A 16,285-nucleotide genomic window follows, 5' to 3' on the forward strand; every position below is an offset into this window, starting at 1 on the left:
TATATACTCTGGCGCCTCCTCGTCGAACTGAGGTAGCAATTTACACTATGGGTAGCTTTTGGTTGGGCGCTTGAGGCTGTATTCTTCAGCTGCTAGGACATCAGTCCATTTGTCATTGAGCAGATCTTGGTCAGCTTGAAGCTGCTGCAGCTTCTTTTTGAGGCTCCTTGTAGTGGCTATTAGCTGGCGCTTGAAGCGCTCCTGCTCAAGATATTCCTCAGGCATGATGAAATCCTCGGTGCCGAGGCTCACCTCATCCTCAGAGAGTGGAAGGTAACTATCGTCCTTCGAATCTTTGTGCGTGGCCTGTTTAACAGGGCTAACCTGCTCGTTTTCCCGTTCATCTTGTTCGTTTGTTATGTCGATGGGGTCTTCGTTGTCTTCGGCACCTTCTGTTGTGCCGGTGTTGCTATCTATACTGCGGCGTGACTTAGAGCGGCGCCACTAACGCCGTCGCTTGGACTATATTTCAGAAGGTTTATCCTCGACTAGGTTTCCCTTGTTGTCGCTGCTGTTTTTCTTTGGTGCATCCACCATGTATACGTCATACGAGGAAGTGGCCGTCAAGCATCCGGTGAACGGCGGGTTCTGGGCCTCTTCTTCTCCAGCATCGTCGTCCAAACCGTCGATGTCCTCGGAGTCGTAATCAAGTTCATCGGTCAAATCCTCGACCGTGGCTATAAAGTGGGTGGCGGGTGGGAAGCGAAATTCTCCATCGTCAGCCCCTAGTTCAAGCCGGATATAGTTCGGCTGAGAGTCCTCCACCAAGGACAGGCTTTTTAATGAGTTTAACACATTGCCCAGAGGTGAGTGCTGGAAGATGTCTGCGGCGCTGAATTTGAAGATCGATAAACGATCCAGCTCGGCGTTCGTGGGCTCGCGTGGTTCGGAACCTATGGCCGGAGACGAGTCCGGCGTTCCGGTGGCATAGGCATTGTGCGGGACCAGGTCCATGTGCGGCTCCAACGCCGTGGAATCTGCGGCCTCTGTGGTGGGGTTAATCCTCCCGCCTTTGGATGGCACGGCCTGCTCCAGTGCTAAGGCCAGAGCGGTTACAGGAGCGATCTCCTGGATGCTGTCCGATGACAGATTTAGGTCATGATCATCGGGGTGATCGGGAGCGGCTACCGCGGTATCGAATCCGGCGAAGATCAAGTCTCCACGGATGTCCGCGACGTAGTTCAAGCTCCCGAATCTAACCTGGTGGCTAGGGGCGTAGCTTTCGATCTGCTCCAGATGGCCAAACGAGTTGGCCTGCAGTGCGACGCCGCCAAACATAAAGATCTGTCCGGGAGGAAAGTTTCTCCACAGATAGCGTTGTTATTGACGATTGAAGGGGCCATCAAACCTTTCAGCGATAGCACAGAGGAACTCACAATGAAAGCACCAATGTCGGTGTCAAAACCGGCGCATCTCGGGTAGGGGGTCCCGAACTATGCGTCTAAGGTTGATGGTAACAGGAGACAAGGGACACGATGTTTACCCAGGTTCGGGCCCTCTCTATGGAGGTAATACACTACTTCCTACTTGATTGATTTTGATGAATATGAGTATTACAAGAGTTGATCTACCACAAGATCATAATGGCTAAACCCTAGAAGTCTAGCCTGTATGACTATGGTATTGAGTATATACTTTTCGGACAACATCCTCCGGTTTATATGGACACCGGGGGGGATCTAGGGTTACATAAAGTCAGTTACATATGATGGAATCTTCATAGTTGTTCGCCAAGCTTGACTTCCACGCCATGGAGAGTCCCATACGGACACGGGTACAGTCTTCGGTCTTGATATCTTATCAGCCCATCAGTCCGGCCCATAGATAACAGGCTGGACGCGCGAGGAACCCTTAGTCCAGGACTCCCTCAGCAGGCCCGGCCCCACCCTCGTGGACAGGTGGAGGCCCCCTGGCGTGGATTCTTCTTCCAGTATTTTTATATATTCCAAAATAATTCTCAGTTGATTTTCAGGTCATTCTGAGAACTTTTATTTCTGCACAAAAATAACACCATGGCAATTCTGGTGAAGACAATGTCAGTCCGGGTTAGTTCCATTCAAATCATGCAAGTTAGAGTCCAAAACAAGGGCAAAAGTGTTTGGAAAAGCTTAAACCTTTGCTTGACCTCAAGAAATTCAGTTGATAAACTGAAAGTGATAAAGGAAAACTTTTACAAACTCTGTTTGCTCTTGTTGTTGCAAATATGTAAAGCCAGCATCCTAGTTTTCAGCAAAGATTATGAACTAACCATATTCACAATAACGCTTAGGTCTCATGTTTACTCATATCAATGGCATAATCAACTAGCAAGCAATAATAATAAATCTCAGATGACAACACTTTGAAAACAATCATGATATGATATAACAAGATGGTATCTCGCTAGCCCTTTCTGAGACCACAAAACATAAATGCAGAGCACCTTTAAAGATCAAGTGCTGACTAGACATTGTAATTCATGGTAAAAGAGATCCAGTCAAGTCATACTCAATGTAAACTAACAGTAATGGATGCTAATGATGGATGTGCTATCTAACTGGTGCTTTTTAATAAGAGGATAATGACTCAACATAAAAGTAAATAGATAGGCCCTTCGCAAAGGGAAGTAGGGATTTGTAGAGGTGCCAGAGCTCGGTTTTGAAATAGATATGAATAATATTTTGAGCGGTATACTTTCATTGTCAACATAACAACCGAGAGATCTCGATATGTTCCATGCTACACACATTGTAGGCGGTTCTCAAACAGAATGGTAAATTTATACTCCCCCTCCACCAACAAGCATCAGTCCATGGCTTGCTCGAAACAACGAGTGCCTCCAACTAACAAGAGTCCCGAGTGAGTTTTGTTTGCAATTATATTGATTTGATTTGCTTAAAGCATGGGACTGCGTCGGCGTTCTGGGAACGGGAGTCCCCAGATTTGCCTGCCTGCGGCCCACGGCATGGCCAAGCAGTAGGCTGTACGGCCCATCTTCACCAACAAGGCACCCAAGACCCTCGCGAGGGGCCAAGCCTCGTGAGGCAGATGACACAAGACCTCCTCTGGAGTGGCCTAGCTAGGCAAGCTCACGAGGGGCGGAGATATCAAGGCGAGGCGAACCTCATGAGGCTCTCGTGACGTGAGCCATCACGATCGACACCAGGCGGGCGCCAACATGCGCAGCGTCCTTGTTTCCCCTTTGGTGCAAAGGAGGCAAGCGCAACCGCGGAGTACCGAGGCCTCAGGCAAAGGTTGCCATTTTGGTGCAACAAGACCAAGACCAGAATGACGGCAAGATGGAGGTCATCGTGGAGCCCAAGACGGCGTCACCCCAGAGCCTTTCACAGGCGCAGACTATCTTTTGTCAGGATAACTTTTACTAGATGTCCCCCTTCAAATTAGCCCGCCATTGTCGGCTCCCTTCCCACTCAATATTTGGGAAGAGGACCATGGCCTCTATAAATAGGACTAGCCACCACCATAGTAGGGGGGATCTCATCTCATCTTAGCTTGAGGGAATCTACACACCACAAGTTCATACGCACAAGAACACCCCAACCTCAGGAGGCTATTCTTCCCTTGTAGTGTTCATCATCAGCCCAAGAGGCAATCCACCACCACCACACTGGAGTAGGGTATTACACCACAACGGTGGCCCGAACTAGTATAAACCCGTGTCTTTTTGTGTTGTGAGTTCATCGAGTTCGTCCGCAAGATCTTAGTGAGCTAGAGCGTAGATCGGTAGGAGGGAAAGACTTCGCGCACACCCCAGTGTTTGAACCTTAAGGGTTTGCCGGAACCCCACATCCGACATTTGGTGCGCCAGGTAGGGGTGCGTCGTAGCTTCCTTTCCGTCAGTCCGTCGCTCCGTCGCTCCGTCATCTCCATGGCGGACGCTCGCCGTGCTCGAGCTAAGCGTCGGGCTGCCCTCGCCGCCCGCGTCGCTCAGACGGCCCCCGTCAGCAGGCCGCCTCGTCGTTCTCCATCTCCCGCCGCCATCGCTTCCACCGGCCCGGTGGGGAACGAGCAGCAGGCTTCCTCGCTGCATCCTTCAGTGCGGTAGGACGGCCGCACCGCTACTCCATCACTCACCCCTGCTGGTTCTTCGCCTCACGCGCACCGTGCTCCCATGGAGGCACGGGCCGCGCTCATCGCGGCGAACGAGCTCCTGCGTTACCGCCCCGTCAACGACCTCTATAAGGAGTGGCTCGACCGCGTCACCGAGCTCGTCCGTGCCGCAAGGGGCTCTCCGGCGCCGTCCCACTCTCTGCCTCCCCCTCAACCAACTACGGGTGACGGGGCTCATGGAATGCCTCCAACGCCTCGACCCCAAGACGGTGCCTTGGCACCAAGTCGTGTGCCTCCGTGGCGTGATCCACCGTGCCCGGCGCCCACGTGTGAAGAAATAAGCTGCCAAGAAATCTCGCGGCCACGAGAAGCTGCACCGGCGCTCCCCACGCCACCTCATCAAGACTGCGTGCCGCCTGAAGTGGCGTAGCGTGGACCTCGCCAAGACCAAGCTCTGCCTCAGAAGCGGGCCCCGGCGACCACGGCTGGCTGCCGCGCCTTCACCCCCGAACTGCATAGCGTCGCCTGGCCAGGCAAGTTCAAGCCAGATCTACCTCCTCGATACGACGGCACCGCCGACCCCATGGAGTTCCTGCAGCTCTACGAGTTGAGCATCGAAGCGGCTAACACCGACGAAAAAGTCATGGCGAACTGGTTTCCCATGGCTCTCAAGGATGGGGCCCGCTCCTGGCTCCTAAACCTGCAGCACGGCTCGATCTCCTCTTCGGACGAGATGCGCGACCGCTTTGTCACCAACTTCCAGGAGCCGCGTGCGATCACTTGCATCTTGGGCGGTGCTCAGGCCCCAGCCTCTCAGCGCATCTTTAAACAGTTCGCTCGCGAGGCGAACGCGGCGCTCCCCAAACTCGAGGCCACGCGCCCGCTTAGGTGGTCCCAATGCGCCATCACCTTCGACTCGGCAGACCAGCTCAAGTGCGCAGCCACTGCTGGCGCCCTCTCTATGCTGTGCTCCCCAGTCATCAGCAATGTGCAAGTCACCAAGACTCTCATCGACGGCGGCACAGGGTTCAACGTCCTATCCGTCGACACGTTCGACAACCTCCAAGTGCCCTATGAGCAGCTCCAACCAACCAAGCCTTTCTCAGGAGTGACTGACGGTTCCACCACACCGATAGGGCAAGTCCGCCTGCCTGTCACCTTCGGGGAGCGCAAGAACTACCGCACCGAGCTGATCGACTTCGACGTCGCACACATCCGCCTGCCGTACAATGCCATCCTCAGGTATCCAGCCCTGGCCAAGTTCATGGCAGTCAGTCACCATGGCTACAACGTCCTCAAGATGCCAGGAAGCGGGGGAATCATCACGGTCCCATGTGAAGAAAGGGATGCGGTGTGCTCCCTTGAGCGCGCCTTCCAAGCCACAGCAATTGACAACCCTGACAGCAGAAGTGAAGGTCCTCCGGAGACCATCCCCAAGAAGAAGCAGCCGTGCCGCGCAGGACCCCAAGAAGATGGCGTCGCGTCTGGAGCCTCGTCAGGATCAGCGCCCGCTCCAGGGGCACCTCCCTCCACCGCATAAGAAAGCGCGCCCAGCGCCCTCCTCAGGCAGGACTCGGGGGCTCTCTTCTGGAGAGCCTTAGACCTTGCCAACCTCACGAGGGAGGCGCTTGGGCACCACTTGGAAGCGTGCTTCACGGCACGCTTTCCTCAAGAGAGCACAGGGCAAGGAGTGCCCACCACCCAGTAGTTCATCACCAAGAGCACCCAAGAGCTGCAAAAAGCAAGAGCCATGCGCGGCCACAGCCGCTCACAAGGCACAGCCCCCCATCCAGGCAAGAATGCCAGGCTGCATGTCTGTGTCGATGTCCCAGGGCTCAACAGGGCTGCATCTCAGGAACGCTTCAGGCCATCACACAGCTTCGTTCGCATGCCCTTCGGCTTGCCGAGCGTGGCGTCGGCCTATCAGCGCAACGTGCGGCAAGTCCTGGCGGCTCAAGAGGCCAGGTTCCATGCCGTTCTGGAGGAGATGGGGACGGTCTTCAGGAAACCTCCCGAGGCTCAGGGTCCCAGTGGCTCATGAGGAGCCATTCCTTCAACGCATGGCTTCAGCTGCACCAACTCTACTTCGTCTATAGAACCAGGTGACATATTCCAAGTTCATTTAAGCTAGGAGCGCCCCTCGGGCTGCATTATTCCCAGGCCACATGGGTCTGCCCCTGTGGCTTGTATCCCTTTTACTTATGTCTTTAGCTTACCTTGATGGGGGCGCCCCTCGGGCTGCATCATCCCTAAGCCGCTCGGGCCAGACCCAGTGGCATGTATCTTCCTGCATTTATCCCACTCGATCTGCTCTTCATGCTTAACATGCCGATGGCTATCTCCTGCTCAGTTGCCGCTCGCCGCAGGTCTGTTTATCCCATGCAACCCGCTTGCACGTTAAAAGGGGGGCTCCTGAGCATCGTGACTCAAGAGCTCTTACTGGCTCTCCAGCCCTCACCCCTTGGCCTTGACCATGGCATCGCGACCTGGCATACCAGCGGCGGATGAGCTCGCTCGAGGGCCGGGACCTGAGGACATAGAGCACTAAGAAGAGCTCGGGAGAAGGAAAACTCGTACGGACCGGCCTAGCTATGTCGCGTAAGTTGGTGCACAGCCCTAGCGCAACATCAGGAATCACCGCGAAGTCAACAAGATAAGTCTCGTCCTCGGATCAGCTAAATATTCGGGCCTAGTAGTCGCTCACACCATGCCGCAACCCCGTTGCGGCCAAGTCATCTTCCTTTCTTTCCTTACCATGGCTGCTTGGGCGCTAAGGGGGACCTCCTGAGCATCGCACCTCAGGGGCTCTTACTGGACATCGGGCCGCGCACCTCCTGGCCTCGACCATGGCATGGCGACCTGGCATAGCAGCGACGGCTGTAGCCGCCTTGGGACCGGGACCCGTCAGCGTAGAGCAACAAGCCATCGCGAGGAAATAAAGGAGGGACCGAGCCTTAACGGGACACGTGTTCATCAAATCTTCATAACAAGGAAGATAAGTACAAAGGCATTGCAGATCCTTACATGCCCCCACGGGGTGATTCATGATTCTTCGTAGGAAAAAAAGCTGATGCTAAGTGGAATCCTATATACATCCTTCCGTGGCGGACGCCATCATCAATAGTGGGCCACAGGAGGCCGGCGCCAACCCCATCCAGATCAGCGGTGGCAGCGGCTGGACGCCGCAGCCCTGCTCTGAGCGCGGCGAGAGCTCGGGGGCACGTAGCTGTCGTCGCTCGTCTCCGGAGTCTCGTACAGCTCAAGAGAGTTGCTGGACTCCCAAGGGCTGCTGCTGCTGCTGGAGTGGTCGCGAGCGGAGCGCGCATCGGCCTCGCGCTCTTCTCCGGAGCAGCACTCCAGGCGACGGCTCTCGGCGTCGAAGACCCTAAAGAAGCGCGTGGAGGCGCCGTCGTACTCCAAGTGGATCACGAGGGTGCCCCTCGCACGGCAGACCCATGCGATCTCCCCCCAGTCGCGGGTCATGAAGATCTTGCCGGTGGGGAACGCTTCAATCTCCGCTCCAGTCTCCCAGAGCGCTGCAGTCGGCGTGCTGCAGCCGGAGCTCGAGAGGCCCCATCGGCGGCATCACGTCAGAGAAGAACCGCGGGAAGCAGATCCAGGAGCTCGGAGGGATCGGCGCCCACAGCACCAACTCGCGCGAGGAGTCTGCAGTGTGGACGACACGCATTGCCGTGGCGCGGCGACCCTGGATGCACCGTGGGCGGCGCTGCTCGTCACTTCATCCTCCCGAGCCCTCGGCTTGGGCGTACAGGGGTAGCGGGTACCCCGGTGGAGGCCGCTCGCACCAAGGCCTCGTCACCACCTGCATCGCCCTCTTCTTCGGCGGGATTGGCTCCGGGACATCCCGAGGGGCTTTCCCCTTCTCTTCGGTGGAGAACCTTCTGATAGGCGTCATTCGAGTAAGAAGTAGAGCAAGGAGGAAGAAGCAAGCAATCGAGGAGGAGATGGGCGACGGGGGCTCTGCCCCCCTCTCCATTTATAGCGGAAGAAGGCCAACCGGCACCTCCCACGATCGCAGGTAATGATGGTTTCCCTTGCATGTCACAGGGACTTGTCAAGTCGTGCAATTGCCGAGGCAGCATAGGGAAGCGGAGACGCCCACGTCCAATCAACCGCCACGCGTCAACCGAGGCCGCATGCTTTTGGGTCCCGCGGTGCTCCGAACTTGACCCTTGACTTCGCCACGAATCCAAGCCCGAGCGCACTTTGGGCCCGGGGGCTACTGTCGGCGTTCTGGGAACGGGGGTCCCAGACTTGCTTGCCTGCGGCCCACGGCATGGCCAAGCAGCAGGCCGTACGGCCCATCTTCACCAACAGGGCACCCAAGACCCTCGCCAGGGGCCAAGCCTCGCGAGGCGGACGACGCAAGACCTCCTCTGGAGTGGCCTAGCCATGCAGGCTCGCGAGGGGCCGAGATATCAAGGCGAGGCGAATCTCATGAGGCTCTCGTGACGTGAGCCATGACGATCGACACCAAGCGGGTGCCAGGCGGGCGCCAGCGCGCGAAGCGTCCTTGTTTCCCCTTTGGTGCAAAGGAGGCAAGCGCAGCCGTGGAGTACCGAGGCCTCAGGCAAAGGTTACGATTTTGGTGCAACAAGATCAAGATCAGAAGGACGACAAGATGGAGGTCATCGTGGAGCCCAAGACGGCGTCACCCCAGAGCCTTTCACAGGCATAGACTACCTTTTGTCAGGAAAGATTGTACTAGTTGTCCCCCTTCAAATTATCCTGCCATTGTTGGCTCCCTTCCCGCTCAATATTTGGGAAGAGGACAATGGCTTCTATAAATAGGACTAGCCACCACCATAGTAAGGGGGATATCATCTCATCTTAGCTTTTCTTCCCTTGTACTGTTCATCATCATCCCAAGAGGCAATCCACCACCACCACACTAGAGTAGGGTATTACACCACAGCGGTGGCCCAAACCAGTATAAACCCCGTGTCTTTCTGTGTTATGAGTTCATCGAGTTCGTCCGCAAGATCTTAGTGAGCTAGAGCGTAGATCGGTAGGAGGGAAAGACTTTGCGCGCACCCCAGTGTTCGAACCTTAAGGGTTTGCCGGAACCCCGACAGACTGGGAATCCCCGTGACCAGCCATGTTCTCGTGAGCGAGGAGCGGAGTCCACTCCTCTTGAGAATAACCCGCCTAGCATGGAAGATACAGACAACCCTAGTTGATACATGAGCTATTCGAGCATACAAAACAGAATGTTTATTTGAAGGTTTAGAGTTTGGCACATACAAATTTACTTGGAACGGCAGGTAGACACTGTGTATAGGTAGGTATGGTGGACTCATATGGAATAACTTTGGGGTTTATGGAACTGGATACACAAGCAATATTCCCGCTTAGTACAAGTGAAGGCTAGAAAAAGACTGGGAAGCAACCATCTAGAGAGCGACAATAGTCATGAACATCCATTAAAATTAATCAACACCGAATGCAAGCATGAGTAGGATATAATGCACCATGAACATAAATATCGTAGAGGCTATGTTGATTTTGTTTCAACTACATGTGTGAACATGTGCCAAGTCAAGCCACTCGAATCATTCAAAAGAGGATACCACCCTATCATACCACATCACAACCATTTTAATAACATGTTGGCACGCAAGGTAAACCATTATAAACTCCTAGCTAATTAAGCATGGCATAAGCAACTACAATCTCTAATTGTCATTGCAAACATGTTTATTCATAATAGGCTGAATCAGGCATGATGAACTAATGATATTTACAAAAACAAGAGAGGTCGAGTTCATACCAGCTTTTCTCATCTCAATAAGTTCATCATATAATCATCATTCTTGCCTTTCACTTGCATGACCGAATAGTGTGGATAATAATAATAGTGTACGTGCATTGGACTAAGCTGGAATCTGCAAGCATTCAATTCAAGAGAGAAGACAAGGTAATATGTGCTCTTTGTTAGATCAACAATAATGCATATGAGAGCCACTCAACATTTTAATCATGGTCTTATCCTCTCAACCGCCAAAGAACAAGAAAGAAATAAAATTATTTACACGGGAAAGCTCCCAACAAGCAGAAGAAGAACGAGAAATGTTTTTGGGTTTTCTTTTTAATTACTATTACTACAGGCATGGAAAGTAAACTAGCTAAAAGCTACAACTATTTTTTTGTTTTTATTAAGGTTTATCAAACACACAAGAAAAAAGCAAGAAAGGAAGTAAACTAGCATGGATGATACAATGAAAAAGTATGAGCACCGACAACTAGCATGAGTGTGTGAACATGAATGTAATGTCGGTGAGAAATACGTACTCCCCCAAGCATAGCCTTTTAGCCTAAGTTGGTCTATGGCCACGGCTGGCCTGGTGGATATCCAAAGTTGTAACTGGGGTCGTACTGAGAAGGATCCCCCTGGTGCCACTGGTTGGCGATCTCTTCCGGATTCCCCTGATAAACAGACTACCGGTGAGGATCTAATTGTGGTTCCGGCTCTGGCTCTGTAGCTGGTGTGGGGTTTCAGTAGGCGTGAATGGCCTCCGGCGGAACAAGGTACTTGCCTGCAGATAAGTCAAACAAGGAAGGAGTAGGTAAAGTAATATTCTTAGGGTGATTTTTATCAAATATCATCTTGTACTTGAGCATCTTTTCCTTATTCTTAACGATAAAATCATGTTCTACCATACTCTTATAGTCTAGAAAAACAGGAGGCAGCAACTTCTCTTCCTTCTCATAATGCCTAATAGGTATGTTAAAGTGTGCAGCGAGGCGCGAGGCAAAGATACCTACCAAGATGGGGCCCTTAGTATGGTTAAGGTTCAACCGCTTTGCAAAAATAGCGCCCATACTAAATGTGTCATCACAAAACAAAGCATGGCACAAAATAACAATATCAGGGGCACTAAGGTTGCCATAGTTTTTGCGGCCACTTAAGCATCTACTAGCAAATATTGCAAAGTAACGTAAAACAGGAAAATGTATGCTAGTGATTCTTGCATCAGAAACTTTCCTCGTTTCCCCTACAACAATTGTATCAATAAACCCTTCCACATCGTCACGATCCGGTTCCGCTACACTGCCCTCAAAAGCGATCAAACAAATCCGACAAAAGTAACGAAGTGACATCTCCTTATGCTCATCATATAAATAAAATTCCCCCGAAGGTGGTGAGCTCCTAGCATTGAAATGAATGTTTTGCACAAAGATATTGGTGAGTAAGAGATACTGTTCGCGTTGGTCGTGGATGAAGGCGGTGAGGCCTGCATTCTCAGCCAACTCATAAAAATCATCATAAATCCCGGCTAATCTCAAGAAATTATCGCAAGGCCATTCACACGACTGAACTTCCGCGGTGCGAGGGAGATTATATTAGGGCCTCTTATCCTCCTCACTTTGCTTATCCTTCGAGCTTCGGCTCGATGAACCCCTCAAAAATCTCTTTATCTTTTTCTAAAAATATCTGAAATTTTTAGTAACTTCAAAATAAAAGTAAACCAAGCTCAACAAAATTGATAGCAACTACTCCCACAAGTGCCTAGACGATATATCATGCATTAAAACTACTTTTGACCATATAAATTTGACATGCAAGCTGAAGAATAGGGTCACCTAAGCAGCAAAAAATTGCAATAAATAAAGCACTAGAACAAAAACTAATTGGACCATTGGAGGAGTCACATGCCAAAGAACAATCCCCCAAAGCAGTTTTGTGAATAGAGCTTTGAGCTAGCATATCGAAAATGATAGCAAGATGAGCTAGAACTCGAGTTTGAGCTGGTTGGTGATTTTTTTTGGGAGGAAGAAGGAGTGTGTGGTAGCTGGAATAAGTGGAGGGGACCTACCGTGGGCCCACGAGGCAGGGGGCGCGCCCTGGACCCTTGTGGCCAGGTGCTTGCTCCCCCTATTGTGTTCTCAGTGCCAGATATTCTCAAATATTCTAGAAAAAATCATATTTAAATTTCAGGTCATTTGGAAAACTTTTATTTTTGGGGTATTTTTTATTGCATGGATAATTCAGAAAACAGACAGAAAATACTATTTTTTTCTTTATTTAATATAAATAACAGAAAGTAAAAAGAGGGTACAGAGAGTTGTGTTTTCTAAATTCATCCATCTCATGCTCATCAAAAGGAATCCACTAAGAAGGTTGATCAAGTCTTGTTAACAAACTCATTCCGAATAACATGGAACCGGAGAATTTTGGAGTAACACTAGATTACCTCAATAGGGATATGCATGTCCCCAACAATAAGAATATCATATTTTTTCTTGACAGTAGGAAGTGGAAATTCAAAATCTCCTATAGTAATAGTTGAAATTTTTCCAATAGAATTGATACTGTGGACTTGAGGTTGTTTCTTCAGAAAGTGTACCGTATGCTCATTACCATTAACATGAAAAGTGACACTGCCTTTGGTGTAATCAATAACAGCCCCTGCAGTATTCAAAAAGGGTCTTCCAAGAATAATATACATACTATCGTCCTCGGGAATATCAAGAATAACAAAGTCCGTTTAAATAGTAACGTTTGCAACAAAAACAGGCACATCCTCACAAATACCGACAGGTATAGCAGTTGATTTATTATCCATTTGCAAAGATATTTCAGTAGGTGTCAACTTATTCAAATCAAGTCTACGATATAAAGAGAGAGGCATAACACTAACACCAGCTCCAAGATCACATAAAGCAGTTTTAACATAGTTTCTTTTAATGGAGCATGGTATAGTTGGTACTCCTGGATCTCCAAGTTTCTGTAGTATTCCACCGTTAAAAGTATAATTAGCAAGCATGGTGGAAATTTCAGCTTCCGGTATCTTCCTCTTATTTGTAACAATACCCATCATATACTTAGCATAAGGATTCATTTTAAGCATATCAGTCAAATGCATATGCAAAAAGATAGGTCTAATCATTTCAGCAAAGCGCTCAATATCCTCATCATCCTTTTTCTTGGATGGTTTAGGAGGAAACGGCATGGGTTTCTGAACCCATGGTTCTCTTTCTTTACCATGCTTCCTAGCAACGAAGTCTCTCTTATCATAACATTGATTCTTTGATTGTGGGTTATCAAGATCAACAGCAGGTTCAATCTCTACATCATTGTCATTACTAGGTTGAGCATGAACAGGAACATTATCATTAACAATATCACTAGGTTCATGTTCATTACCAGGTTGTGTTTCTACATCAGAAATAGAAATATCATTAGGATTCTTAGGTTTGTCTACAACAGGTTCACTAGAAGCATGCAAAGTCCTATCATTTTTCTTTCTCTTCCTTTTAGAAGGACTAGGTGCATCTACATTAGTTCTCTAAAAATCTTTCTCAACTCTCTTAGGATGGCCCTCAGGATACAAAGGTTCCTGAGTCACTTTACCTCCTCTAGTGTCAACTCTAACAGCAAAGTCATTGTTTTTACTATTCAATTCATCAAGCAAATCATTCTGAGCTTTAAGTACTTGTTCTACTTGAGCGGTAACCATAGAAGCATGTTTACTAATAAGTTTAAGTTCACCCTTAACATTAGCCATATAATCACTCAAGTTTTCAATCATATAAGCATTATGTTTCAATTGTCTACCAACATAACCATTGAAGTTTTCTTGTTTAACAATAAAATTATCAAACTCATCTAAGCATTGGCTAGCAGACTTATAACGAGGAATATCACGTTCATAAAATGTATAGAGAGAATTTACCTTTACTACCTGTGTCGAGTTATCAAGACCATGTATTTCTTCAACAGGCGGAAAATTAAGACCATGTATTTCTTCAATAGGAGGTAAATTCTTAACATGTTCAGCTTTAATACCCTTTTCTTTCATAGATTTCTTTGCTTCTTGCATATCTTCAGGACTGAGAAATAGAATACCCCTTTTCTTTGGAGTTGGCTTAGGTGTTGGTGCAGGAAGTGTCCAATTATTTTCATTAGTCAGCATATTATTCAATAGAATTTTAGGTTGATCAACAATTCTTTCCCTGAAAACACAACCAGCACAACTATCCAGGTAATCTCTGGAAGCATCAGTTAGTCCATTATAAAAGATATCAAGTATTTCATTTTTCTTCAGAGGATCATCAGGAAAATCATTAAGTAATTAGAGAATCCTCCCCCAAGCTTGTGGGAGACTCTCTTCTTCAATTTGCACAAAATTATATATTTCCCTTAAAGAAGCTTGTTTCTTATGAGCGTGGAAATATTTAGCAGAAAAGTAATAAATCATGTCCTGGAGACTAGGCACACAACTAGGATCAAGATAATTAAACCATGTTTTAGCATCACCCTTTAATGAGAACAAAAATAAATTAAGGATATAATAGTAGCGAGTTTTCTCATCATTAGTGAACATGGTAGCTATATCATTTAATTTAGTAAGATGTGCCACAACAGTTTCAGATTCATAGACATAGAAAGGATCAGACTCAACCAAAGTAATTAACTCAGGATCAACAGAGAATTCATAATCCTTATCAGTAACAAATATAGGTGAAGTAGCATAAGCAGGATCATATTTCATTCTAGCATTTAGAGATTTTTGTTTCAGCTTAGCTAATAGTTTCTTAAGATCACTCCTATCATTGCAAGCAAGAAAATCTCTAGTAGTTTCTTCATCCATAACATAACCCTCAGGAACAACAGGCAATTCATATCTAGGGGGAGAATTTTCATCATCACTTTCATTAATATTATCAGTTTCAATATTTTCATTCTCTCTAGCCCTAGCAAGTTGTTCATCAAGAAATTCACCTAGTGGCACAGTAGTATCAAGCATAGAAGTAGTTTCATCATAAGTATCATGCATAGCAGAAGTGGCATCATCAATAACATGTGACATATCAGAATTAATAGCAGAAGCAGGTTTAGGTGTCGCAAGCTTACTCAAAATAGAAGGTGAATCAAGTGCAGAGCTACATGGCAGTTCCTTACCTCCCCTCGCAGTTGAGGGAAAAATCTTGTTTCTTTGATCTTTCAAGTTCTTCATAATGATAAGCAGATATAAATCCGAAGTGACTCAAAGAATAGAGCTATGATCCCCAGCAATGGCGCCAGAAAATAGTCTTGATAACCCACAAGTATAGGGGATCGCAACAGTTTTAGAGGGTAGAGTATTCAACCCAAATTTATAGATTCGACACAACGGGAGCTGTCGGTGTCAAAACCGGCGGATCTCGGGTAGGGGGTCCCGAACTGTGCGTCTAGGCCGGATGGTAACAGGAGGCAAGGGACACGAAGTTTTACCCACGTTCGGGCCCTCTCGATGGAGGTAAAACCCTACGTCCTGCTTGATTAATATTGATGATATGGGTAATACAAGAGTAGATCTACCACAAGATTGGAGAGGCTAAACCCTAGAAGCTAGCCTACGGTATGATTGTTGTTGTGTATGTTGTCCTACGGACTAAAACCCTCCAGTTTATATAGACACCAGAGAGGGTTAGGGTTACAAAGTCGGTTACAATGGTAGGAGATCTACATATCCGTATCGCCAAGCTTGCCTTCCACGCCAAGGAAAGTCCCTTCCGGACACGGGACGAAGTCTTCAATCTTGTATCTTCATAGTCCAAGAGTCCAGCTGAAGGTATAGTCCGGCTATCCGAACACCCCCTAATCCAGGACTCCCTCAGTAGCCCCTGAATCAGGCTTCAATGACGACAAGTCCGGCGCGCAGATTGTCTTCGGCATTGCAAGGCGGGTTCCTCCTCCAAGTACTTCATAGAAGATTTTGAACACAAAGATAGTGTCCGGCTCTGCAAAATAAGTTTCCACATACTGCCATAGAGAGAATAATATTTACACCAATCTAATCTGCTGACATATTCCGTAGCGTGACACACCATGGCCAAGCCTTTATCCGAGTCGTTTCATTATCCCACCTCAGCGCATCATGCGAGGCGGTTTCCTTGGCATGTCTTGTTAAAGAAGAGATCGTGTCCCCTTATCCCGGGATTCTCATCAATACGGGCATGGGTAACCCAACCGCGCCATTGATTACGGCGTTTGGAGATAAAGCGAGTTTTACCAGGCTGGTGGGGACATGTAGTTGCGTCCACCCATATAAGGGGATAAGGATCCACCTTTTCACCTACGCCTTCTTCCTCCTTTGCCTATCCATTCTTGCGCACTTGAGCTCCAGCCCCCAAGTCTGCACTCCCCACCTCAACCTTCTCCAGCCATGTCCGGAGCGGGAGGCAAGTGGATGGTCTCCTCCATCATGGAGGGACACATCAAAAAGCT

The 16,285-nt window shown here is 48.7% G+C and overlaps 1 pseudogene; it reads right to left on the reverse strand.

The window, feature by feature from the left end:
- Nucleotides 1-7,558: 7,558 nt before the first annotated feature.
- On the reverse strand, nt 7,559-15,032 carry LOC147978927 (uncharacterized; annotated as a pseudogene).
- Between the last annotated feature and the right edge of the window lie 1,253 nt (nt 15,033-16,285).

This window comes from Triticum urartu, chromosome 3A, assembly GCF_056163025.1.
Source record: "Triticum urartu cultivar PI428250 chromosome 3A, HENAU_Tu73, whole genome shotgun sequence".
In the NCBI taxonomy this organism is placed as follows: domain Eukaryota; kingdom Viridiplantae; phylum Streptophyta; class Magnoliopsida; order Poales; family Poaceae; genus Triticum; species Triticum urartu.